A 25,709-nucleotide genomic window follows, 5' to 3' on the forward strand; every position below is an offset into this window, starting at 1 on the left:
GGAAAATCGAATTAAGGGGGGTGAAAAGGGGGTAATATTTTAAAATGAGTGTATCTATATCTCAAAATTTTTAAAGGTTATAGATGTGAAAATTGGTATTTAAAATCCCCTTTAAAAATAAAGAAACACATATATTTTGTTTTCGGAAAATCCTAATAGCAAGGGTGGAAAAGGTTGAAAAAGGGGTCCAATGCCTTTCATGAGTCTACTTATATTTCAGAACATGAAGATAATACAGACCAAAAAATTGGTGTTTGGGATCTCCTTTAAAAATAAAGAAACACGTATTTTTTCGTTTTTGGAAAATCCAAATATTGGGGGTGAAAAGGGGGGGTGAATTTTTTAAAATGAGTGTCTACATCTTGAAACTTTAAAATTTACACATGTAAAAATTGGTAGTTAGAATCTCCTCTAAAAATAAAGGAATACGTATTTTTTGTTTCCTGTAAATCCCAATAGGAGGGGTGTAAAAGGGTGAAAAATGGGTTGAATACCTTTAATGAGGATACGTATATCTCAGAAACGAAAGATATTACAGAACTGAAAATTTGTATATGCGATCTCCTTTAAAAATAAAGAAACACGTATTTTTTAGTTTTTGGAAAATCCAATTAATGGCGGTTAAACAGGAGTGAACGTAAAAAGTGGATGTTTGGAATCTCCTGTAAATGTAAAGAAACATAGGTGATTTGTTTTTGGAAACTCCACTTAAGGGGAACTCTAAAGGGGTGAAACTTTTAAATGAGAATTTTTACAGTATATCTAAAAAACTTAACATGTTACAGAAGTGAAAAATGGTATTTTTATCTCTATTAAACATAAAGAAACGTGTATTTTTAGTTTTCGGAAATACCACTTGGGTGGAGGGGAGGGGGTAAAAATGACTGAAAATGGTGTTGAATTCTTTTAATTAGGCTACTGATATCTCAAAAATGAAGATGTTACAGACGTGAAATTTGATATTTGCAATCTGCTTTAAAAGTAAAGAAACACGTATTCTCGGAAAAACCAATGAAGTGGGGGGGGGGGGGTGAAAGAATTGAAAAATTAATTGACTTAATTGTATGAGAATATATACATCTAATAAAAACTAAAGTTGTTACAGACGTGAAAATTCGTATTTGGATCTTCTTTAAAAACAAAGAAAAACGCGTTTTGTGGAGGGCGGGAGTGTAAAGGAGTTGAATTCCTTTCATGAGGACACATAAATAAAAAACTGAAGAAGTTAGAGTCGTGATAATTGGTATTTAGAAGATCCTTTACTATTAAAGCAACAAGTATTTTTTGCGGGAAAATTCACTTAGAAGGGGGGGGGGGGATAGTGTGAAATGAAGTTAAAAATTTAAATTATTTTTATGGAGATACTTATATCTCAAAACTGAAGGTAATAGACGTGAACATTGGTGTTTGGAATCTCCTTTAAACATAAGGAAACACGTCTTCTTTTTCGGTGGTGGTGGTGGTGGTGGTGGTGGGGGAGGTGCCGGTAAATAAACTTAACGGCGGTGGGGTGTAGAAGGAGTTGAGACCAATTGATTTTACTGTTCTTAATGTACTTATAAGGATCCTCCGTTGCTCAGGCGGCAGCGCGCCGGCCTCTCACAGCTGGGTTCCGTGGTTCAAATCCCGGTCACTCCATGTGACATTCGTGCTAGACAAAACGGAGGCGGGACAGGTTTTTCTTCGGATACTCCGGTTTCCCTGTCATCAGCCATTCCAGCTACACATAATAATAATAATAATAATAATAATAATAATAATAATAATAATAATAATGTTCCGGACCGTCGTCAAATGTGCGGACCGCGCTGGAAACGGCTCCTGGACGGGTAATGACTAAGAATGCAGTCCGGCCGCGGGTTCAGTGCCGCCAAGGCACCCAATATGACACCACGCCGGATCTCCTGAAGGATTTTATCCATATTAAAAATGATTATAGGAAAAGATGGCAAAGATTTACGGACTCAACTGACCGGGAGGAATACCTGAGCCTAGCCCGGGAAGTACGAAATCGATTGCTGGAAAGGAAGATTGAAAAATGGGAGGAAACGTGCCGTAATCTAATAGAAAACGAGTCAGATCGGGAATTTTGGTGGATTCTCGCAGAAAACGAGTCAGATCGCGAATTTCGGCGGATTATATATCTAAAACAATAAGCATTCAATTATAAATTTCAGTATAATACCGTAGCGAAGCACGGGTACCTTGCTAGTATACAATAAATTAACACACGGAAAAACTTTGTCAGGAGGAAACGTGTACTCGCCTCAAGATATCGGCTATAATTGGCGTAATATACGAGCAAATTTCGTCACAATCGCAGACAGCAGTTCTTCCTTAGAAACTGAAAAACCACACATATTGCCATCTAGCTGTAACGATGGGAACCTTTAGCTACAGTGTATGCGGCATCTCTACCGGAGCGGCATCTGTCCCGGATTTACATTTTTATTTTTTGTGGACCCTTTCAAATGCAGAAGGCAGGACATCATGCCCTATCTCATACCATTATGAAGGTATGCCTACTTGGATTTTCACGGCAGGCGGCCGGGCGTATAGAGCTAACTGCTCTACCCATCAAGTGTCGAGGTTGCTGATAATAGAAGCCTTTAACTTCCATCCCTCCAAAGGTCTCTTTGGCCTGTATGGAAATGTCTTCTTTTTTACAGGTAGGATAAAATGGGGAAGTCAAATGAATCTAAATGGGGGCAAAGACGTTCCTGTCTGGAAACTTGTATTGCTAAGCAGGTCTCACTCAGTGGCAAACACACCAGGAAAGAACTCGCAGCCAGTCAGTTACTTGCCTTGTTTTGCTTGGCGTAGTGAATTACATGAAGCCCTTTCTTGCACTAAACCTAAGTTAACATGAAACTAATAACATGTAAAATAATAATAATAATCCCAAAACAAAAAAACAAAAAAAAACCCATGGCACTACAGCCCTTGAAGGGCCTTGGCCTACCAAGCGACGGCTGCTCAGCCCGAAGGCCGGCAGATTGCGAGGTGTCGAGCGGTCAGCACGACAAATCCTCTCAGCCATTATTCTTGCCTTTCTAGACCGGGGCCGTTATCTCATCGTCAGATAGCTCCTCACTTCTAATCACGTAGGCTAAGTGGACCTCGAACCAGCCCTCAGGTCCAGGTAAAAATCCCTGACCTGGCCGGGAATCGAACCCGGGGCCTCCGGGTAAGAGGCAGGCACGCTACCCCTACACCACGGGGCCGGCTAATAATAATAACAATAATAATAATAATAATAATAATAATAATAAATCCTTTATTATTATTATTATTATTATTATTATTATTATTATTATTATTACTATTATTATTATTATTATAAGTAATCGTGATCAAGACTCGAACTTTGACTATCAAATCTTCAAGCAGTCACAGCTAAGGACGACAGCTCAGCCTGGTTACACGTACAAGTGAATTCCAGAATAATTGTCGAAGAAATTTGGATTCGCCTGTACCTGAAGAACAAAATACTGTATTAGCTGTCTCACCAATTTTGCAATTCAGCAGAACGTGGAGGAAGAATTACAAGAGCGATGTATTATTTATCGGAACAAAAGCTGGCAACCGGTAGAGGGCTCTATTGAAGCTCCAGAAGATTCTAAATCCTCTCGCACATCTCTGAAGTACATACGGCGATCGAGCGAACATGGAGTGAAAACCACTTTCATTTTACTCCAGCAAACTGTGTAGGAGAGGGAGATGAATAACCAGCCCGCTCTTAGATCAAATGACTACAGTATACATTATCACCTCGTGAGTTCACCCGGTGTGATCATAAACATACTGTATATTAGCTCTTTGAAGGCCAAAGTAACTACGTAACTATATGGTGGAATACTTAAGGGAACGAAGGGAGGTTAAAAATGTTCTTAACACTCCAAATATCACGTCGTGAGGACTTAGACAACAGGAGAGTCAACAAAGGAATCTATCTCCGTGATGAATGACTTACTGTCTGTTGTCTTACTAGTGACTTACATGCCATCTGCCTTACATGCTTACTACAACCCGTAATACCCTCAAAACTACATGGAGAGATCTGTAACTTTTATTTAAAAGCTCGTTTATATGATTACCCCAATAAAAATCGTTCCTTATATTAACATCTAGGTACTTACGGTGATCCCGTCAACGCAGTAATTAAAACCGAGAGGACTTCTTTTTGGTAAAACTGACAACCTGACATTTCATCCCAATTACCATCATACCATTCCCTGCTGTTCAACACACAACATTGTGGAGGTCTTTAAGCAGTCGCTCACAATAATATAATACTCTTTCCATTAGAACATGACCCGCAACATTCTCTAACTCCAGTTCTTTATTCATATAATTTATATATAACAAAACATAAAGGTCCAACAATACTGCCTTGAGGAACTCAGCTCTTAATTATTGCAGGATCACATAATGTTTCACGTATTCTAATTCTTCGAGTTTTATTTTCGAGAAATGTAGCCACCCAGTTATTGATACATATAATCCCTAATCTTTCTTCCAGATTCCTAGCTCGGCACATCGATGGTGGAGCGCGTGTATATCGATTATCATCGCAGGCAATGACACGTGGTTGCAATGTTGGACATAGACAGGTCAAGGAGGAGGTTGTGATGGTCTGGGCGGTGTTTCCATGCGACACACCTGAGCCCATTATTCTGGTTCACGTATCCCTGACAGCTGCCTCGTATCTGGTGGTTACTGGGAACCAAGTTCTTGCGTTTATATCAAGTGTTCCGTGTTGATGATAACCGCTTCAAGCAGAACAATCCCGTGCCACACTGCCAATATTATGAAGGACTAGCTCGAGGAACATGACACCGACCCAAACAGGGCGGATATAGACCCAGCTTAACATTATTCTTAGTTCGATTTGTACATAATGATCACCGCTTCGCAATGCACGCCAACTGGAAGACCTGCTGTTGTGCTCGAGGTGTGAGGTACCGCAGAATACCTTCCGCCACCTTGTTGAATTGATGCCTCGCCGAGTGGCCGCGTTTCTGTAGGCTAAAGGTTGTTCCACACCGTATTATCTTGGTGGTCGCAATGAAATGGCTCACCGGTGCATTTTACAAATGTGTTACGGGATAATTAAAATTAAGATTTTCAATGGTGAAAGGGGACTGACAGGAGGGTGAAAACTTCCTTACTAATAATTTGAAAATGATCAAAGCGAACTTGCTTTAAATTTAATTCTGTACATTGTACTAGAGTTTGGGTGTTTAAACAGTAATAAGTTAAGCGCCCTGAACACACGACAACCTGGTTCGCCGATCTCGGTTCGCACGAACTAAGTTCATCGTTCCGTGTTCTGGTACATCAGCCTCCCCAGTGTGCTCTGGTGCATCATCCTCACCAGTGTTCTCTGGTGTATAAGCCTCCCCAGTGTGCTCTGGTGTATAAGCCTCCCCAGTGTTCCCTGGTGTATCAGCCTGCCCAGTGTGCTCTGGTGCATCAGCCTCTCCAGTTTGCTCTGATGTATAAGCCTCCCCAGAGTACTCTGGTGCATCATCCTCACCAGTGTTCTCTGGTGTATCAGCCTCCCCAGTGTGCTCTGGTGTATAAGCCTCCCCAGTGTACTCTGGTGCATCATCCTCACCAGTGTTCTCTGGTGTATCAGCCTCCCCAGTGTGCTCTGGTGCATCAGCCTCCCCAGAGTACCCTAGTGCACCATGCTCACCAGTGTGCTCTGGTGAATCAGCCTCAACACTGTGCTCTTGTGCATCAGCCTCACCGGTGTGCTGCGGTGCATCAGCCTCACCAGCGTGCTATCGTGTATCAGCCTCCCAAGTTTGCTCTGGTGTTTCAGCCTCCTCAGGGTGCCCTCGTGCATCAGACTCCAAGTGTGCTCAGGTACATCAGCAACCTCATCAGGTGTATAGAGGTTTAACTAACGAAGTTCGTGACGAACTTGATCTTCCATCGGGTCGGAAAATACTTGTTTGGTTCACCGCCTGGACTCAGGGCGTTCGCCTATGTGTAGAAGACACGAAACTCGTTCGCCAGTTTATCAGTGGATACGCTACTACAGTTAGGAACGAATCACTTTACAGTTGTTTGTGTTTACCTTGTTTTCTTCACTCGCTGATTTAATGTCTGAACCCTTCTTTTCTGAACGATTTCATTGAAGCCTATCGACAGTGCCCGTATTTACGGAAAGTGACCAATACAGAGACAGGATTAAGCGTGACGAAGCTTCGAATAACATTCTGCTCACGATTCGCGAGACTATTCCCGATTCTGACATTTCGTTTCTCAAAATTAGAATTGAGTCTCTGAAGGAGTTTTCCAGAAGAACTGAGGGAAGTAAAAGATTCCATGAAATCGGGTACATCTGAGGAGATCACGCATAAACCTTGATTGTGGTGCTATGCCATCCTATCATTCATCGACGATCACGTGGCGCACAATACTTCGACATCAACTTTTCAAGGTGAAGAGGAAGCAGTGGACGAAGGAATTAAACATAAAAATCAGGTAAGAAACTCGCGAAACATTTTTTTCACTGTTTATCGACAACTCAAAGGTTGTTATAACATGGATGAATACATTTCGGTGTAGGCCTATGAATATACACTGCCTAACAAAAAAAAGTTAAGCACCCAGAAGGAGTGGTCCAATATTATCGCATTTCGGTATATATACATACCATTGATGTGTGAGTGAATGATTAGATTTACAAGGATCTGTTAATGTTTATAACGCCCACCAGAGTGCATTCGTGATGGCACTGTTCTGTTGTTGGTAAGTTGCTACCAGTCAACTGCTGACAGACAGTTAAGCAAGGCGTGCTGAAAGGACCGAGTATAATACGAAGCACCCGCGATGCCTGACAGCCTATCCACCAGCTGACAGCATTTGACAGAGGCCGCATTGTGGGACTGCATGATGCTGGCTGGTCGTATCGTGTAATTGCCAGGTGTGTGGGTCTTTCAGATGTCTCAGTGGCCCGATGTTGGGACTCATCGGGTACATGGGGGCACGCCATCACGTTGTGCAGGTTGGGTTCGATCAAGAAACACAACCCCGAGGGAGGACCGTCGTACTGAGCACCAAACATTGCGGTACCCCCTAACTTCGGCACCCACCATCCGCGAACATGTACTGGAGACATCCTATGAGTTCCCGCACAGTGTCTCCACGACTCGCATCCGCCGGACTGGGGTCCTACCGCCCCATGCATCGGTTGCCATTGGTACCAGAACACTAACGCCCGCGTTCAGAGTGGTGTCTTGCCCGGGAGGCATGGACGGAGGACGACTGGCATCGCATCATGTTCAGTGATGAGTCTCACTTCTCCATAACCGCCGATGACCATCCTGTGCGGGTTTGGTGGCATTGAGGACAGAGGACAGATCCTGCTTGTATTGTGGAAAGACACACAGGCGTAATCCCTGGCATTATGGTGTGACGAGCCATAGGATATGCGTTCAGGTCACCTCTAATAGTGCTTCGACAGACTTTGAGGGCACAACGATACGTCACAGACATTCTGCACCCGCACGTCCTACCCCTTATGGCACAGCACCCTGTGACAAGTGTTCCAACAAGATAATGCACGTCCACACACAGCACGTGTGTCTATGGACTGCCTAGAGCTTGATGAGGTCCTCCTGTGGCCAGCAAGATATCCGACCTCTCCATTATTGAACACGGGTGGGATAACATTGGAAGGGGACTCCGTCCCAATACCAACCTGCGGGATCTGGAGGGACAGCTGCAACAAGTGTGGACGAAAGTGCCTCAGGAGAGGATCCAAAGGCTGTTTGAAACCATTCCGAACCGCATAAGGGCATGCATTGCGGCCGGAGGGGGGAGGGTGCAACACCTTTCAGAATATGTAGTTTCCATTCACTTTTAACCACTCCCTTTGGGTGCTTAAATTTTTTTTGTCAGGCAGTGTAATTCAACCGAACTATGCAATAACACAATAAAAATACGAAAATTTAAACAATATTGATCTTTACTTCAGTTTTGTGGTTTACTTAATAATACAACTTAGTAAGTGATAAGTACTGTACATAATACAAGATGGTTTCATTAAACAAGAGTAACTTCGAACAACTCATCTCGACCACATTCAATGGGAAAACGAATTTTTGGAGGAATCGTTGTTGGCATTTCCCTTTACTGTGTGTAGAGATCGTCAAACGAGATTCCTATGTGTGTAGGGCGCTTTAGAATGCGGACTAATTTGTGGAGTAGGAGGCGTCGTCTAGTCCGTTCTTCCGTAATGTAACGAGAGTAACATAACTTTCAGGGTTTCCAAAGTACCAAGCCCCTAATGTTTATGCAAACCTCATAACCGGGTTAGAATATACTTGTTACACTCGTAAGTTCGCAGTTTTATTGATATAACAAACTCTGACCGACACAAATGCGAATAACCTAGGAAATGGTGTGAACCTTTGCAACGATAGAAGACAGCGCCGAATAGCTGATAAAATGTACACAACTTACACGTCAAGGACGGGTAGAACTGCTAGTTTGAAATTTTGAAAAGCAACTTTATTTTGCAGAGCGTGACAAACATTCCCAGAACACACGAACAAACTGTCATACGAGAAACCAAGCTCATTAATAATAAGCATACACGACTCGAGAACTTGTCCGTAAAAAGAGGTGAGATATTTTCTTCAGTGCGTGCTTTACTTCGCAATGGATTGCCAAAGTTTCAAGGCGAAACTGAATATTTTATAAACACGCTGCTGTTGGAATGTCTCACACACTCCAGCGAAGAAACTCATTTTCTCAAGTGAACAACGTGCAGCAAACGGAAAGAATGCAATAAACCTACACTTGTACCAAGAGTTTTAGTAATATTTTCAGAGAAAACTATGTATGTTAAGTAATAATCCATGAGCACGATTGCTGTTACAAGTCATAACTACCAGTTTTTGTTTTGTTGTACCTCTAGAAGTTCTCATCTGGAGAAAAATAGAGAGAGAAAACTGGCGATTACGAGGCTCTTAGATGAGTCTACCACTAACTCTAATTATGCCCGGGCCTATCCGATCTCCTTTGGTCAATTCTTAGGCTCCCGGTTAGTTGACCAGCGGGTCTGAATTTCATTTTCACACTTGCCAGTTGAAACCGGACGTTCAGTCATACGCCAGCTCTTGTACAGTATGGATCATAGTCGTATTATCGCCATGTGGCTTTTGTATAGACAAACAAAAGGAATATAATTCGTTGGGTTCATCCAAAAAATGAAAAGAGGGACGAATGAGGTGTGTTTTATATGCTATTCGAAGATGCAAGAAAACATGAAAAAAAAGCTCCTTAACTATTTTCGTATGTCCATTTTTGATACTACTGCCGTCAAGTGGTAAATGTCAAAGCTTTAAGACCTAACAGTGTCTATGTCCGTTTAAAATGCAAGAATGAAAAGGTGTTTCTGTAGTTAGGTCGTCACTTGCAATAAAAGTTACTTACCAAAAATGTTTTTTCATTATCATTCAATTCTCCAAAATCTTCATTCACACTTTCACGTACTTCTTTCCGGCCCTTCCTTGTACCATCCCGATCTCTGTAGATATCACTTGACGTATCCCACTGTACAGGTCTGGCCTCAACCATCGATATCAATAGTTCTATATCAATTTCGACGTCCTCCATATTTACACTCAACTGTACTTTCTGAGAGCAGACGGACGATTGATGGCCGAAGTGTGTGAAAACACTAATGCAATCATGTGCAAGACTGTAGGCCTGCTACCGTCCGGCAACCGGATCCTCCAGTGAGTGTGTCCGGCTGCTATCCAGCACGTTATCAGGAACCGGCATGTGTGAAAGCTACTGTATAATGCTTTGAATATCCCCTCGCCTTCACGTGACACTGTCCTGAAGATGAGCCGACACTCGTTAATAGACGTTTCATATTCCGAATCCCGAGTCAAGTTACTAAAAGAAGAATGTACTCCTCAACGTTTTACACAGGAAAAGGGCAATATTGTTCTCAAAGCAGGGCCATACCAGTGGTTAAAGAACTTTGTGTTAACATTTTCTCATTATTCCTTAGCCGGCCTCGTGGTGTAGGGGTAGCGTGCCTGCCTCTTACCCGGAGGCCCCGGGTTCGATTCCCGGCCAGGTCAGGGATTTTTATCTGGACCTGAGGGCTGGTTCGAGGTCCATTCAGCCTACGTGATTAGAATTGAGGAGCTATTGACGGAGAGATAGCGGGCCCGGTCTAGGAAGCCAGGAAAAACCACACGACACCTCGTAATCTGCAGGCCTTCGGGCTGAGCAGCGGTCGCTTGGTAGGCCAAGGCTCTTCAAGGGCTGTAGTGCCATGGGATTTTGTTTTTTTCATTATTCCTTGGAAGCTTTTTATAATGTTTAAAAAATGCGAACATCTAAGCCAAGCCAAGTACAGCTGTCTCGACAATCCGCTCGCACTACCGCAGTTCAGCTTCTCCAGCTAGCTGGGTTTCCTTGCCGGCGCGATAGAGAGCTACCCCCAGAGAAATTTAAAAGGTCACTTGGGTGATGCATGCACTTTTAGCTTCCTCGAGGTGGAGCTGTGGCCCCTCCCCAGACAGCAAAATACGGCGACAGGCCAGCTAGCTTAGGTAACGGGTGTTAGTTTTAATACTTGACACTCGAAGTCTTCAGTGCCACACACTAGAGACTGCAAGAAAAATATCAACATCTTAACAGTATAGCCACTTGCACATCATCTTGCTAATAAAAATAGAGCCAGTATATGAAATCAATTGTAATATAGAGGAATATATTTTAGTCTTGCGTGTAGGCATGTATACAGTTTTTTCTAACAATTCATTGATGGCACGTGTAGAGAATGCGTTCAGATAGCCGCAGAAAAATATTTAGGTTACCCAGCATGAACACAGAGTTACGCGCGAATGGTTGTCTATGTTGGTGGTACTGTATATAGTGAATTTTTGTAGTGTTCCTCTTGGATTATAGGTGAAGGTTTCGCGAGTTCTGTGGCATTCTTCATGAATATAACGTGTGTTATACGTCGTGACAAATAATTTCCCTCGTTCGCCGTTGTTGCACGTACACTCAGTATGCGAGTGAAACTATAAAACTTCAACGACGGTAAAATACCAGATAAAGTTTGCTGATTAGCTTAGATTAGGCTTTTTTAAGTAAAGAAACAAAGAGTCCCAGTATATTCTTGTGAAAACCATGACTGTACTATCACGAAGCGTCACCGGATGAAACTGTAAGTACATTGCTTAAAATCCGCTATATATTAAGTTATGATGGTGTCGTCACTGCCGTGAATATCAATTTGGAAGTATGTGCGAGCGTGTGGTTGAAAATATTCTTGAAAGATCCTTCTCAGGTAGACCTTTCCACAAAAAATGTAGCCTTATAAAATGGTAATGTTGACTTTACAGAGTGTAGTGGGGCTACGATTGTTTATATAAAAAACATTTTTGCAGCTGGGGTAATGATTATGTTCACCGCACGCCACTGGACCATACTATAACAGAAAGAAGCTCTCGTTTTTCAAGTGCAAACGTTTCGAAAATTATATCCTTAAACTTCAACTTGAAGTAGATTTTTAAACTGGACGAGGTCAAGTCTACTGTACCTATACAGTAATACCTATTTTGAACTCTTCTTACATTTCATTAATCTTTTTATAATTATTCAAATTAGTTACTGCTTTAATGTGATTTTAACGGTAAAACTGATTCCTTTTAGTATTATTGTAAGCGCTTAGTGAAGAAACATATTTTTTAGAATTTGTTATACGACGCACCGACGCAGATGGGTCTTACGGCGACGATGTGATATGAAAGGCCTAGGAATGGGAAGGAATCAGCCGTGGCCTTAATTAAGGTACAGCCCCAGCTTTTGCCTGATGTAAAAAAAGGGAAGTGAAGAAACAAACGCAGTATATTACTATATACTGGTACTATTGTACTGCACATCATCTGTCACAGTGTACTGTGTACAATTGCCCATTAAATATTTCATAAACCTCATATTTTATCGTTATGAGAACGTCGAACAGTTTATTCAGTGAACTGAACTTAGCTATGAAGCATGGTTTATGTTTCACCACACCATCGCGAAACGCTGTCTAGGTACTGCGTATAGGAACACTGTTTCTCTTGCAGTCCGAGACGGAAGTGCCTCGTGGGTCTTGTACTTCCTCTTAAAATAGTAATTGCCGGGCTGAATAGCTCAAAGGATAGAGCGCTGGCCTTCTGAGCCCAACTTGCAAGGTTCGATCCTGGGTCAGTCCGGTGTTATTTGAAGGTGCTCAAATACGTCAGCTTCGTGTCGGTATATTTACTGGCACGTAAACGAATTCTTGAGGGACAAAACTCCGGCATTTCGGCGTCTCTAAAAACCATTAAAATGTAGTTATTGTGATGTATAAGAAATAACATCATTGAAACAATAATCTGGTTCATTAACTGTCAACTATCATTCCGGATATAGTGGGTTCTAACACCACTGTCGGCAGCCCTGAAGATGGTTTTCCGTGGTTTTCCATTTTATCACCAGGCTGAACCATTGTTAAGCCCGCGGTCACTTCATTTCCACTCCTAGGCTTTTCCTATCCCATTGTCACCATAAGACCTGTCTATGTCGGTTCGACGTAAAAAAGAAAAAGAAAGAAACTGATTTCCTCGTGTGAAATCTCATTCCTGTACTCCCTCCTTTTCTTTGGACATTGAAAAATCGGCTTTATCACTCACTGTTGAATCACGTGTGATACCAACGACACGTGACGGGTGTTAAGGACCTATCAGTAGAGGGAGCAATCTTATACTTTGCTTTTAAGAATAACAAAGGGGAAGAACCTAAGTCATACGATAGCTGCAGTGATGCCAAAATACACTAAATTTCTTACATTTTCCCACATGTCTCCATTTTCTGACCCACCGGCCAACTTAAATAACTATTACTTCATGAACGACTACTCGCTTTCCAGAGCTATTCACGCAACTGATTTTTCATCCTTTACACATTGAAAAATATACCCGTAATGTGAAATCATTTGAAATCTGTGGAGTGAGAGCGTGCCAGGCTGTTAACAGCCGGATACAATGGAACACACAGCACTTTGTTCCCTGTCCCGGCGAAGGACTTAACACCGGGAGAATCGCTGAGACAGAAATCGAAGCTTGAATGAAAGCACGGCGCCAGTAACTGACTGGTAGAGCTATCAATCGTCCCATTCAAATCACCGCCAGGAAACTGATGAAAAGCCTTCATCCCTTCTGCAGTTAGAACCAAACGCATTCAGCGACGCGAAAAGAAAAGAGCATTGTTCGACTGATTTCTACTCAATTTCCTGATGCAGTGGCTCAAATCGGGGCAAATGATTTATAAGTGAATGACGAAGCCATTGTCGATTGTGGTGTTCAATTGTAGGAATTTATACCATTTACCAGCGGACCCGTGCGATTCACTACAAATCACAATGAGTTATAAGAACAAAAAATGTTCACCGATACCTAATGCTTATTACCGTGGCTAGGATTTATCTATACTTCTTCAATAATAATAATAATAATAATAATAATAATGGTATTCACTTTACGTCCCACTAACTACTTTTAAGGTCTTCGGAGACGCCGAGGTGCCGAAATTTAGTGCAGCAGGAGTTCTTTCACGTGCCAGTAAATCTACCGCAACGAGGCTGGCGTACCTGAGCACCTTCAAATACCACCGGACTGAGCCAGGATCGAACCTGCCAAGGTGGGGTCAGAAGGCCAGTGCCTCAACCGTCTGAGCCACTCAGCCCGACACACTAATACAATGGCGGAAAAAATATACAAACTTCATAAAATAAGGAACGCAGAATACGGAAATGTTGGCAATATATTGTATTTGTAGAGATAACATATTGAATTAATTAAAGGTACATGACTACAGGTTAATATCCGCGCGAGGAAACCTATCGCAAACGTGCCATGCTGGCCGTTAATAACCGGTGCATTCGTCTGACTATTGAATGCAGGCATTCAAACGGGCATGCATTGTGTCGTGTAGGTGCCAGATGTCAGCTTGTGGGAAGGAGTTCCATGTCTATTGCACGTGGTCGGTCAATACAGGGACGGTTAATGCCGGTTGTGGATGACGCTGGAGTTGTCCAATGATGCCCCATACGTGTTCGATTGGGGACAGATCAGGGGATCGAGCAGGCCAAGGCAACATGTCAACACTCTGTAGAGCACGTTTGGTTATAACAGCGCATGGGGGCGTGCATTATCCTGTTGGAAAACAGCCCCGGGAATGCTGTTCACGAATGGCAGCACAACTGGTTGAATCACCACTGTGTCGTAGAGGTGCCAGATGTCAGCTTGTGGAAAGAAGTTCCATGCCTATTGCACGTGGTCGGTCAATACAGGGACGGTTAATGCCGGTTGTGGATGACGCTGGAGTTGACGTCCAATGATGCCCCATCTGCAGTCAGAATCCGTGGGATAACCACGAGAGTGCTCTTCATTCATAGGAAATTGTTCCCCAGACCAGAACTCCCGGTGTAGGTCCAGTGTGTCGACGCAGCAGGCAGGTGGAATGCAGGCGCTCCCCTGGCCTCGTTCTAACCAACACACAGCCATCAGTGGCAGCAAGGCAGAACCGGCTTTCATGGAAAACACAAACGGACCTCTACTCCATCCTCCAATGAGCTCTCGTTTGACACCACTGAAGTCGCAGACGGTGGTGGTTTGGGGTAAGTGGAATGCACGCCGCAGGGCGTCTTGTTCGTAGCTGTCCTTCAAGTAACCGATTTCGAACAGTTCGTTGCGTCACTGTGGTGCCAACGGCCACTGTAATTGCTGCTGCAGACGCAGCCACAGTCATACGCCGAATACGGTAGTCCTCCCTCGCGGTGGTGCTACGGGGAAGTCCGGAGCCCTGTCGTCTTGCGAGCGTACCTTCTCGTGACCACTGTTGCCAGCACGCATGCACAGTGGAGACGTTCCTGCTAAGTAGTTCTGCAATAGCGCGGAGGGAAAATCCACCTTCACGAAACTCTACTATACGGCCTCGTTCAGTGAGCTCTTCGTCGTCGGCAAGATTTTGAAGATTTCGAAAATGTGACACACTCAATTCCTTTGCGATACTGACGTTTGTTTCCCGTTTTCTAATTGCCATATTATGTGCGTTTTTTCTTCAATATTAAACAGTTTCCCTTTCTTCACATCGATACTTGGATTGAATATTTAACAGACAGACTGTTCTGAAATCTACACACTATTGAAAACAAGAGTTTCAAATAGCTCTACATTGTTGTCAGCAATTTCCAAATAAGTAACAAACATAATCAACATTGAACGTTATAGCCGATATATTTCTCCTAACATGTAATAAAAATACGTCGCTTTATACGATATATCGTTATAAGCGATGCCGTTATATCCAATACGTCGTTAAAAGCGATGTCGCAATAAACGGTTTCGACTGTGTATGCGCCAACGGCCGTAGGCGTGTTGAAACACCGGATCTTGTGAGATCTCCGAAGTTAAGCAACATTGGGTGTGGTCAGGAGTTGGATGGGTTGCCACGCGCTGTTGGTGGGGGGGTAAGGGAATGGAGGAGCGGAAAGGAACTGGCCACCCTAGCGCACGTAAACTCCGGCTCAGGAACACCTCTGCGGAGGTTCGGACCTGCCTTCGGGCAGAATACACCCTTACTTACACTGTGTATGCAGTCCTCTTCGTCACCAGAAGAGCGTCATGTTCCATCTAGACTCTTCATCAGTTCGTGTCGAATTCAGTCATTCTACAGTCATTCTAATGTATCAGTGTTGCCAACTTCAGTCATTTTTTCCAGCAATACAAGCCTTTTTCAGTCATATTTTTAACCTACAAGTATTGAAGGAATGATAGAAAACAAATCCATTATGTTTTTTGTTGGAAAACAATGACAGTTGTACAAGCTCACGTAAACTGCAACATGGGATTCTGCATGCCACAAAGCTACCACAGAGCACGGGAGCGAAGCTCTGCACACTTTTTTTTTTTTTTTTGCTAGTGGCTTTACGTCGCATCGACGCAGATAGGTCTTATGACGACGATGGGATAGGAAAGGCCTAGGAGTTGGAAGGAAGTTGCCGTGGCCTTAATTAAGGTACAGCCTCAGCATTTCCCTGGTGTGAAAATGGGAAACCACGGAAAACAGCCGACAGTGGGATTTGAACCCACTATCTCCCGGATGCAAGCTCACAGCCGCGCGCACCTAACCGCACGGCCAACTCGCCCGGTAGCTCTGCACACTAACAAATCGTTATATCCGAAGAGAAGTCACGTCATATGTCTTTCACAGTTGTTGTCGTCATCATCGGCTCTCTGCCTATCAGCAGGTTTTCGCATGCATTTTCCAAGCCGACCTGTCTTCTGCCATTCTTTTAGTCTTCCAGTATCTTCCATTAATTTTCGCACAGTCCATCATCTTATACCTCTCTCTTCCTCTTAAACGACTCCCTGCAACTTTTCCTTCCAATGCCTGCGTTAATAAACAGTGACCTAACCAATTCTTCTTTCTCTTTTAAGGGTTTCCAGTATTGCCATCCTTTCTTCACCTACTCAATGTAACCAGAATACTGACAGTAGGCCATTCCGGGGAGCTGCGCTGCCATTGGCTAGTGCGCGTGACGTCACTCTGAGGATAGAGCTACCACCAGATTCAATGCATTATGTGTTAAACGGTACAGTTAGCTGAGTATTTTTTGGAGTTAATCTTGTTAGATATTATTTTAATTAAACTCCACTTAGTCATGTAACTTTATAGGACATACCATTTACCATTTAAAATTAATACGAAAACATACCGCCTCAAATATGCAGCTGGAACGATGCACATACTCTCGCAGCGGCGATTGCAAAATTAAGAAAATAATCTTTTATGAACGAAATACTCGAACTAATAAGCATATAAATGAGATAAATACTGAATTCAACATTTTTAACTTAACATAAAGAACAGTTAGTATCCAAAGAAACATACGAGTTATATGACATGTAGGTTACAGGAAATGCAATAATTTAAGAACATTTTGTTATACATCTAGAATTATGTTTATTAGAAATAAGATATTAATCGTCTTAAATGATGATAATTCTCCCCAGAGAAGATTCTACTTCACAGCATTCTTTCGTGAAATGTCCATACATATTTTCTAGTTCGTTCAATCCTAACGAATGTTTTTGTTCTCACATTCAGCGATATTACTTTGTGAATTTCTGAGAATTATGCGGTCCTAAAATCAGATGAATCATAACACACAATCATCTACATTCATTTCGACGAAGTTAATAAATGCTACCGTCTGTAAGTGCTGGGATTTTTCTGCCTTTAGTCTTAATTATATTGAGAAACTCTGTCAAAATTCCGGGTTTACACCTAAAAATGCTTGTCCCAATCTTGAAAGGTTGAGGGACAATTTAGAGGATATCTCTGTTTTCCCAAATAAACATATGCCTAAGAAGAGAGACTTCTTAAGGGAAGTGCATTTAAATGCCCCACTTCATTCTTGTTTTTATTTAGAAGGGATCGAATTTGGCCGAGAGAGGAACATTGAGACCAGACACGCTTCATACAGTACGTGCTTCTCGTTCTGAATTGTGCGGAGATCCTTTTGTCAAAGATACACCATATTTTGTGACTTGGGACTTGTTCAGGGCCATAAATTATTTCCTTAATGACAAATCTTCCGTCTTCAGTATCTGTATTTCTGTTTTCAGCCGATTGATTTCATTCTTTGGTATTGTCAGCTATCCCGAGAATCGTGTCTGTACTCGTTGACTGGTGAAGCTCTGTAGAACATAATGTATCAGTGTTGCCAACTTAGCGGATTTTCCGCTAAATTTGGCGGAATTAGAAGACTGTCCGCGGTGAAATATATCATTTAGCGAATAGCGGATTTTTTGGCGGAATTCTAGATTTATTATAGGGGAATTAAGTGTTTTATCCATTTTACGTTTTTTTTTTTTTAAATTTGTACTCCAGTATGTCTCCAGCTATTCTGTATTTCTTGTCAGGAGCTAGCAGTCACACGAGGAAAACATTCTATTTGGATTTGATGTTATAAGATCATGGTATCATAAATTTTTAATGCGTGGGGAAATGGTACTTATCTCCTAGTTGACGAATGACGACAGATAATGAAACTGTGAGAGAGTAGCATTTATTTTATGCTATGAAGGAAGACCGTTTATGAACAGGCCTGTTCTGTGAGTGGTCTTTGAGGTAGGGGATTCACCTAGTTTGCACCCGGCACTAAAACGCCTACAAGTTTTAGCTCGCCGGCTTCGAGGCAGGGGGTTAATCCCAGTGAAACTCACAGATCAGGTGAGTGCAGGCTTTTACTTTTATTATTATTATTATTATTATTATTATTATTATTATTATTATTATTATTATTATTATTATTATTATTATTATTACTCGGTTTTATTGCCCATTATTTGAGATCGTATTTCTTGGCGGAATTTTAGCGGATTTTTAGTAGTATTTAGCGGATCTTGAAAATATATGTTGGCAACACTGTAATTTATGCTGTGTGCAAGTAGAAAATCATAGAGAGAAGGAAATATAGTAACATGAGTAGCCTCTTCAAAATAATTTGAGAATTTTTCCATTTAGAATATCAGTATAGTAATTATATTAATACCAATATATCGGGCGAGTTGCCCGTGCTGGTAGGGGCGCGCGGCTGTGAGCTTAAATCCGGGTGAGTGGATTCGAACCCCAATGTCGGCAACCCTGAAGATTTTACGTGGTTTCCAATTTTCACACTAGGCAAACGCTGGGGCTGTACCTCAATTAAGGCAACGGTCGCTTCCTTCCCACTCCTTGTCCTTTCCTATCCCATCATCGCCGTAAGACCTATTTGTGGCGCTTCTACGTAAAGCGAATTGTTAATACCAATAATGGTGCAAACGTTGTCGACTGATCGCCATCATTTCTTATACTTGTAGCAAATTAGGAATATTTTGGGAGGGTACAGCATCTGCCATCAATTTCCAGTTTTAATGACAAGCCCAGCAGGTCGTCTTTTTAAGTCTCGTTCATAGTTATAAGGGAGGAAATTGCGCGGAACAAATTCCAGCAGAATTGGGTTGATTTTATCAGCTCTTTGTTACCATAACATTCATTTAGCCCATAAATAACCTTATTTTTTTGGGAAAGCTGAGATAAATAAATTATATTCTCAGTTTTATAGGTCATATTATTACACTGCAACAGCGCCGTTATCCCTGCTTTTACTGATTTCGCTACCTCCTTGCACTAAATAACAGTACGTAATCTAAACTTCACTCACACATGGTACTAATTCATTGTATAAACAACTAAACAGCTGACCGGAGACCGCTTACTAATGTTACTGGTTGAAACACGCTATAGAAGTGTCCTCACAGTGATGTCACAAGCTACGAGAGCAGTTAGCGCGGGAAAGCGATTCTGGCACCCCCTGACTACTTCATTCCTTAATTTGTCCTGCCAGTTGATCTTCTCCATTTTTCCCATACCCACATTTCAAAAGATTTGAATCTTCTTTTTTTCATTTCGTCTCAAAGTCCAAGTGTCAGACTCATAAGGAGCAAAGCTCCATACAAGCACTTCACTAACCTCTCCTTAAGTTCCATATTCAGTGGCCCACAGATCAGCACGCTTCCTTGGCCATTGCTCTTCACATCATCCAAACAATATACACAGATCACTTCTGATTGTGCTTCCTATGTATCTTAATGCAGATACTTGTTCTAGAGAACTATCTTTGCTGTTACATCCTTCTTCTTACTCATGATCATTCCCTTAGCCTTCTTTCTGTTAATTTTCATACCAAACTTTTCACACGATCGGCTAAATTTTTCCAGCATGATATTTATCGTTCTCTCAGTTTCTTCTAGGACCACCATGTCGTCAACAAATCTGATGCATTCCATTTTCTTTCCTCCCACATTAACACCTTGTTTACCTTGAAAACTTCGAATTATTTCCTTAAGCTATTCTTCTTCTTGCGTTTCGGCCTTCTAAGGACCATGTTACAATTTCAATTGTTCCTCCTTAGTTGTTCTTTCCTTTTCTTCCAGTATTCTTCCATTGTTTCACTGTGTTTCTTTTTCCTGTCTTCAGTCCACTTTGTGCCTGTTTTCCTTTCCTTCCTCCCTCCCTTGGAATCCTTCCATTTGTAAGACTTTCTTCCTAAAAATCTTTCTTTCCAATAATTGAAGACATGGATGGAAGAAGGGCTTAAGTCAGGTTGTGGCGTTATTCGGTAAATTGCATATATACGTTCCTTGGAGGCTCTTCTAGATACTACCTAAATGGCTTATCGGTAGTGTCAATAGATGGCGTGTGATGTGCTATATTGAGTTGCGCCGTTCTTCCAAATATTACTCATGTCCGACTTAAAATACGCTCCAATGCTGACTTAGGGCGAGCCAGCAATCATCACTCATCAGACTCGAAACAGCTGACGCAGGAGTAATGTCAGGAGGAGAAATATCTGATATTTCAGCAAATGACAGTGAATATTTACCAAATGAAACCTCAGATGATTCGGATACTAAATCCTTACTATCAGAATGATCTGCCGTTCTCAGCCCACTGTCATTTGCAACACCACAAACTAAAGGACTTCAGTTTTCAATTCCAAAGTATGTCATATTATGTCACTCTCCTGAAGGAACTGTATCAGGAAGCCAGAATTATAATATTACGTTTCATGACAAGTTTCAGTTATTGAAGGATATATGGTCTGTAAGATAATTTGGATAGCTTTCCAGTCCCTCGTGTAGGTATTGAACCCAGAAAATGAAAAGTTGTTAAAGATTTAGTAAGCTTTCTATGCGCTGGTGCACGTGCATGGTTTGAAAATATTTTCCGGGGAGCTGAATCTGTGGGAGTAGGAAATTCTCGATATAGTGACTCCCCTAATAACATGTTGTGCCCTGTCAAATGTTCTAACCTGTAAAACTTGTCTACATGCTTCCAACAATGCAAAAAACATTAATTTTCAATGAAAATGTTTCTTGAAAATGGAATAAGGGCGTAACTCCAAAATACAAAATTGACAATAAACCAAAAAATGTATAAATATTTTTGATGTACATATTATGAAATAATCAAGAATGTAGTTAAGTATAATATACCACAATTTTGTATTTCTGAGAAAAGTGTTTGATGTTGTAATTCTTTAAACTCATTTATCTCAAAAGAGTGTTTTTTGAGTTACGCCCTTCTTCCATCCATGTCTTCATTCTTCTTCTCGTATGTTGTTCCTTTCCAGGTCTTTCTTGACTTCTTGAATCCAGCTATATTTTAATTTAATTTAATGTATTGTTTGCTACAGGATTTTCATCCCACTTACAGCATCATTCTTTGTGATATACAGAGAAATTACAAATAATTATTACTTAATATTACCTAGCCTAACTTAAATCTATTCTAAACTAATCCTAATCTAATCTTTTTTACTGAAAAACCGAATGACTTTCTAGACATTCTGCATTGCCATAAGAACAAAGTTTAACTACATAAATAAAAGTACCACAATTAATAACAATTAATAACACAGTATAAAGTCTACAGCATTAACATTTGGAAATACAAAAAAGTATTAAAGATTAATACAGGACATTAACGGGAATATAAAGGCTGGCCGGTGTGATGCTCTATTCTGACTGTGGGATCAATTGCATAGCATTTCTTTCTGTCTTGAATTATTTTAAAAATATTATTATGTTTGTACTGAAATCAAGAGCATTATTTTTCCGAGATGCACTGCTATAGATACTGTATAGTCTGTAAAGTGGTGAATTTTGATGGGCAGATGTTCCAGCGTTTTATCCGAAAATGTTAAATGAAATCTTGAGTTTGGGAACAAGGTTGGTAAAAGACAAATACACAAAATGGTAGCGAAAAGAAATGTCTCAGGGGCAATATATGCCTCATGTTTCCATTCCACGTGAAACCACAGAGGCTTGCAGACCAAACGTAAAAGACATAACGATCTGAAGCAAGCAAGTATCCTTAAGACCCCAGTCATCTCCGTACAGGCCATGAAGTCCCCTGGACGATTGGAAGGTAAAGGCTTCGATTTTACATTAGGGTGCTTCTTGTTACTCGTACCCTTTTAACAGATCACGATTCATATGTGCAGAGTTTCAAACTTTTCCATCATCGCCAAGTTGGTGGAAATACACGTAGCCTTTTGTTGTAGAAACGGTTTTCACCTTGAAGAAAGAAGTCCAAACTGACAGGCAGCTTTATATCGCCATTAAGGCCCGGTGATGGATTGCTCGTATGGTAGCGTCGTCTGGTGGTTGTACTTCTTGTATAGCTGGTAATAAATTTCCCTGTTCGAATGCAATCTTTAAGGTGAGTGATGGCCTTTTATCTAACCGATGAGAGAGAAAGAGTTAGTTGCAAGGAAAGGTCGCTATCCATCTTCAAGCACATCTCATCTCGACGAAACTCAAGACTCTGGAAATTAAATAGACGCCTGAAAATGTGCGGTTTTGTTTCTTTACCGTTCGACAAATGTTGCTAATGTTATAATTATAATAATAAATCTGTTTTAAACGAAATGCATTTACTGTATTTCTTTTTTTCCACAAAATAAACATAAACTGAGCCATTCTGTAATGTTCAAGTGTAGGAGGTGGATCTTCAAATCTCCATGTTGCTTTAATCTACCATGCAATATCAGGTAACCTTTTAACAATTTCTCTCATAAATGCTCAGTAATTCAGTATTTTCCTGGCTCTGAGTCTGCTGAGCCTCCGTGGCTCAGGCGGCAGCGCACCGGCCTCTCACCACTGGGTTGCTTGGTTCAAATCCCGGTCACTCCATGTGAGATATGTGCTGGACAAAGCGAAGGCAGGACAGATTTTTCTCCAGGTACTCCGATTTTTCCTGTCATCTTTCATTCCAGCAATATTCTCGACTGCCATTTCATTTCATCTGTCAGTCATTAATCATTGCCTCAGAGGAATGCGACAAGTTTCGGCAGTCGGCAAAATTCCTATCCTCGCCGGTAGACGGGGGCCTTCATTCATGCCATTCCTGAGCCGGTCGAATGACTGGAAACAGGCTGTGGAATTTCATTTTCTACGTCTACTGTTTTGAATATAGTAAGTTTGCATGGCCGTTTGTCTAGGCATTATTTAAAATTTCAAATAATCAAACATGTGGCGCAACAGTCCATTTAAGGGCCTTTCCCTTCCAAGACGCCTGATGTCTGCCCAGATGACCTGTCGCGGTTGCCGTGGCGAAATAGTCTGTCATATTGCTAGGATTTCTTGATTAGATCCACTCTTTCTCTTATCGCACAACTCCTCTGTTATCGGCGGAGGAGGGGGGGGGGGTGTCAGCAAGTTCTGTTACACTATTAAGAACCCTGCGCGCACACCTACAAGTGACACTAGTTTAAATTTCATACAATCATTGGCAATTGCTTGAGGATTAATGTAGCTAGACAGCTGAAGTTCTGTGAAGAATCCCGGTAATTATTTGCACAGCACAAGAGAAAGGAACAAAGAACTGAAATTGTAGATGATTGTGAAATTCGACCATAACCTGCTATTAATATTCAAAAGAGATACTGAAGACTTTTCTACTAAATATTACTAGTACGCGTCGCGGCACTGTAGACTGCAAAAATTAACTCTAAGCTTATAGACATGATAGAGGCTTTGGGCTTATGCCGTGTCAAGAAAATAAGGTGAAATTTTTACGTTTGGCAGATAACTGAGCTCTGCGTCTTCAGAAGAAAATCTCGACTTTTGCAAGAATGAAGTTTGAATTTAGACGTTTAATAATACGAGTGGAAGTGGTACGTACATACGTCACCAGATGGCTCACCGTACGGTGACACTTCTATTACTAACGTCTAAATTCAGAGTTTATTCTCGGAGAAGTCTTCCTCGTGAACAGTCGAGATTTTCTTCTGAAGACGCAGGGCAAATTTCTCTGCGAAACGTAAAGAATTTCACCTTATTTTCTTGACACGGAATAAGCCCAAAAGCCTATATCATATGTATAAGTAGGGGCTGTGAAAGCATCAGTGGTAACTATAAACTTCTTTATATATATATCGTCGATAAAGGCTGTCAATGCGAGAGCGCTGGTGTCAATATTTGTGACCACCCTTCAAAATTCACCTACCTCAACCGGAATCGAACCCGCAAACTTAGAATCATGAGTCGGACAATCTCCCAGTGATCGACCAAGGCACATAAAACACGAGCTGCAGCTCGCACCAAGAGAGGTGGGATTAATTAACTGCCTGTGGGGTGCGACCTTTTACAGAGATTTGTGGAGCTTAACCTGTCCATAATCGTTTTCCAATACAATTATATAATGAATAACCAGATACAATAGACTTGCTACCACCTCTCCTGCATTGTGGTTACGATCCGCTCTGCAAATTTATATCAATTTTGTAATCAAATGGAAGACTTGATAGCCTATGCTTGATTCTGGCCTCATACGGCAATATTCCACGTGTCATGGTAAATGTATGATTTTCTCAGAGGTAAAAAGCACTCAGTTCGTAGAAGAGCCAAAGACGTGCTTGAAGCAACGGAAATGAAGACGTTTCTCAAGCGGGACCGAGTAGTTCAGACGGGACTACTCAAGAAGACGTTTCGATAATAGTTGAAGGTACTAAAATACATCAGTGGTTAGCCGTTTTCCGTACCTTGGATCTACCACACGACAAGAAAAGCTACAAACTACCTGACGCTAAGCAATACTGGACACTTCCACAAGAACTAGTAGTTTTTCGGAAGCTCACACACCCATACCCACACACAGTCTTGTCCCCTATTCCCCAAGACTCCTTGTGTCTCCGAATTCCTTTTCAAAATATATATTTATTATTATTATTATTATTGTGTTTTGATAGCTGTCAATCAAAAATGTTCCCCACTATTAATGCCTAACATCATCTTTAGGTTATTTAGATTCCCTGATAACAGGGCGGGCCTTTACATCTCAACTTTAATAAGAGTCCTTAGGCAATTGAGAAGATGTGTTTAGTGATAACTGATTTCTTTTAATTCTGTATGTGTCGTACACAATGTGAATATTAATATTTTTATTTCATTTTTGCAGTGTGTAACCCTGCGCTAAAACTTGCATGAAATTATGCTTTAAATTTTTCTTTCCCGATGCCCCACTCATCCACTCCCCTCCCGCAAATGTGTTGAGTCACGTAATGCACTCTACTGTATAGCTTGCAAACTGCACAGCACATGTAAACAGCCGAACACGTACGGTTCTCAATCACGTGCTCATGTCTGTACTCGGTTCACTAGTGGAGATTGTGATTATTTCTGCGTATTGAAAGCATTTACCTTAGAAATTTTGAATGCTAATATTAACTCTCTTCGCCACTAACGTTCTATTGCGAATTCAGTGCACTAAGTCGCAGGACATAAGAGATATGAATCAGTTAACCCTGGCGATTAACCAGACTGTTGGATTTATTATAACCATAGATTTTCCGTAACTTATTTTCAAGCACCTTGTACAGAGACCACTTTGGTTGACCTTAACAACGAAGATGACGATCAAGAATCTAACATTCTTTAAGGCAGTAAAATGTATACCTATTTAGGGCAGAAAGTGTCGTTTCGGAGTAGGCGAAGATTAGAAGAAGAACGGCCGTAGACTGGAAGTAATACCAGTCAATCTCAAGAATTTGCCAAATATCAAGAAGGAAATAATGAACACTT

The 25,709-nt window shown here is 41.4% G+C and overlaps 1 protein-coding gene across 1 annotated transcript in view; it reads right to left on the minus strand.

Annotated features, from left to right (window-relative positions):
* LOC136878950 (uncharacterized) overlaps window positions 1-25,709 on the minus strand; it is a 644,334-nt gene that overhangs the window by 92,738 nt on the left and 525,887 nt on the right. The gene's annotated exons all lie outside the window — the stretch shown is intronic.

Source organism: Anabrus simplex, chromosome 8 (assembly GCF_040414725.1).
Source record: "Anabrus simplex isolate iqAnaSimp1 chromosome 8, ASM4041472v1, whole genome shotgun sequence".
Classification (NCBI taxonomy): domain Eukaryota; kingdom Metazoa; phylum Arthropoda; class Insecta; order Orthoptera; family Tettigoniidae; genus Anabrus; species Anabrus simplex.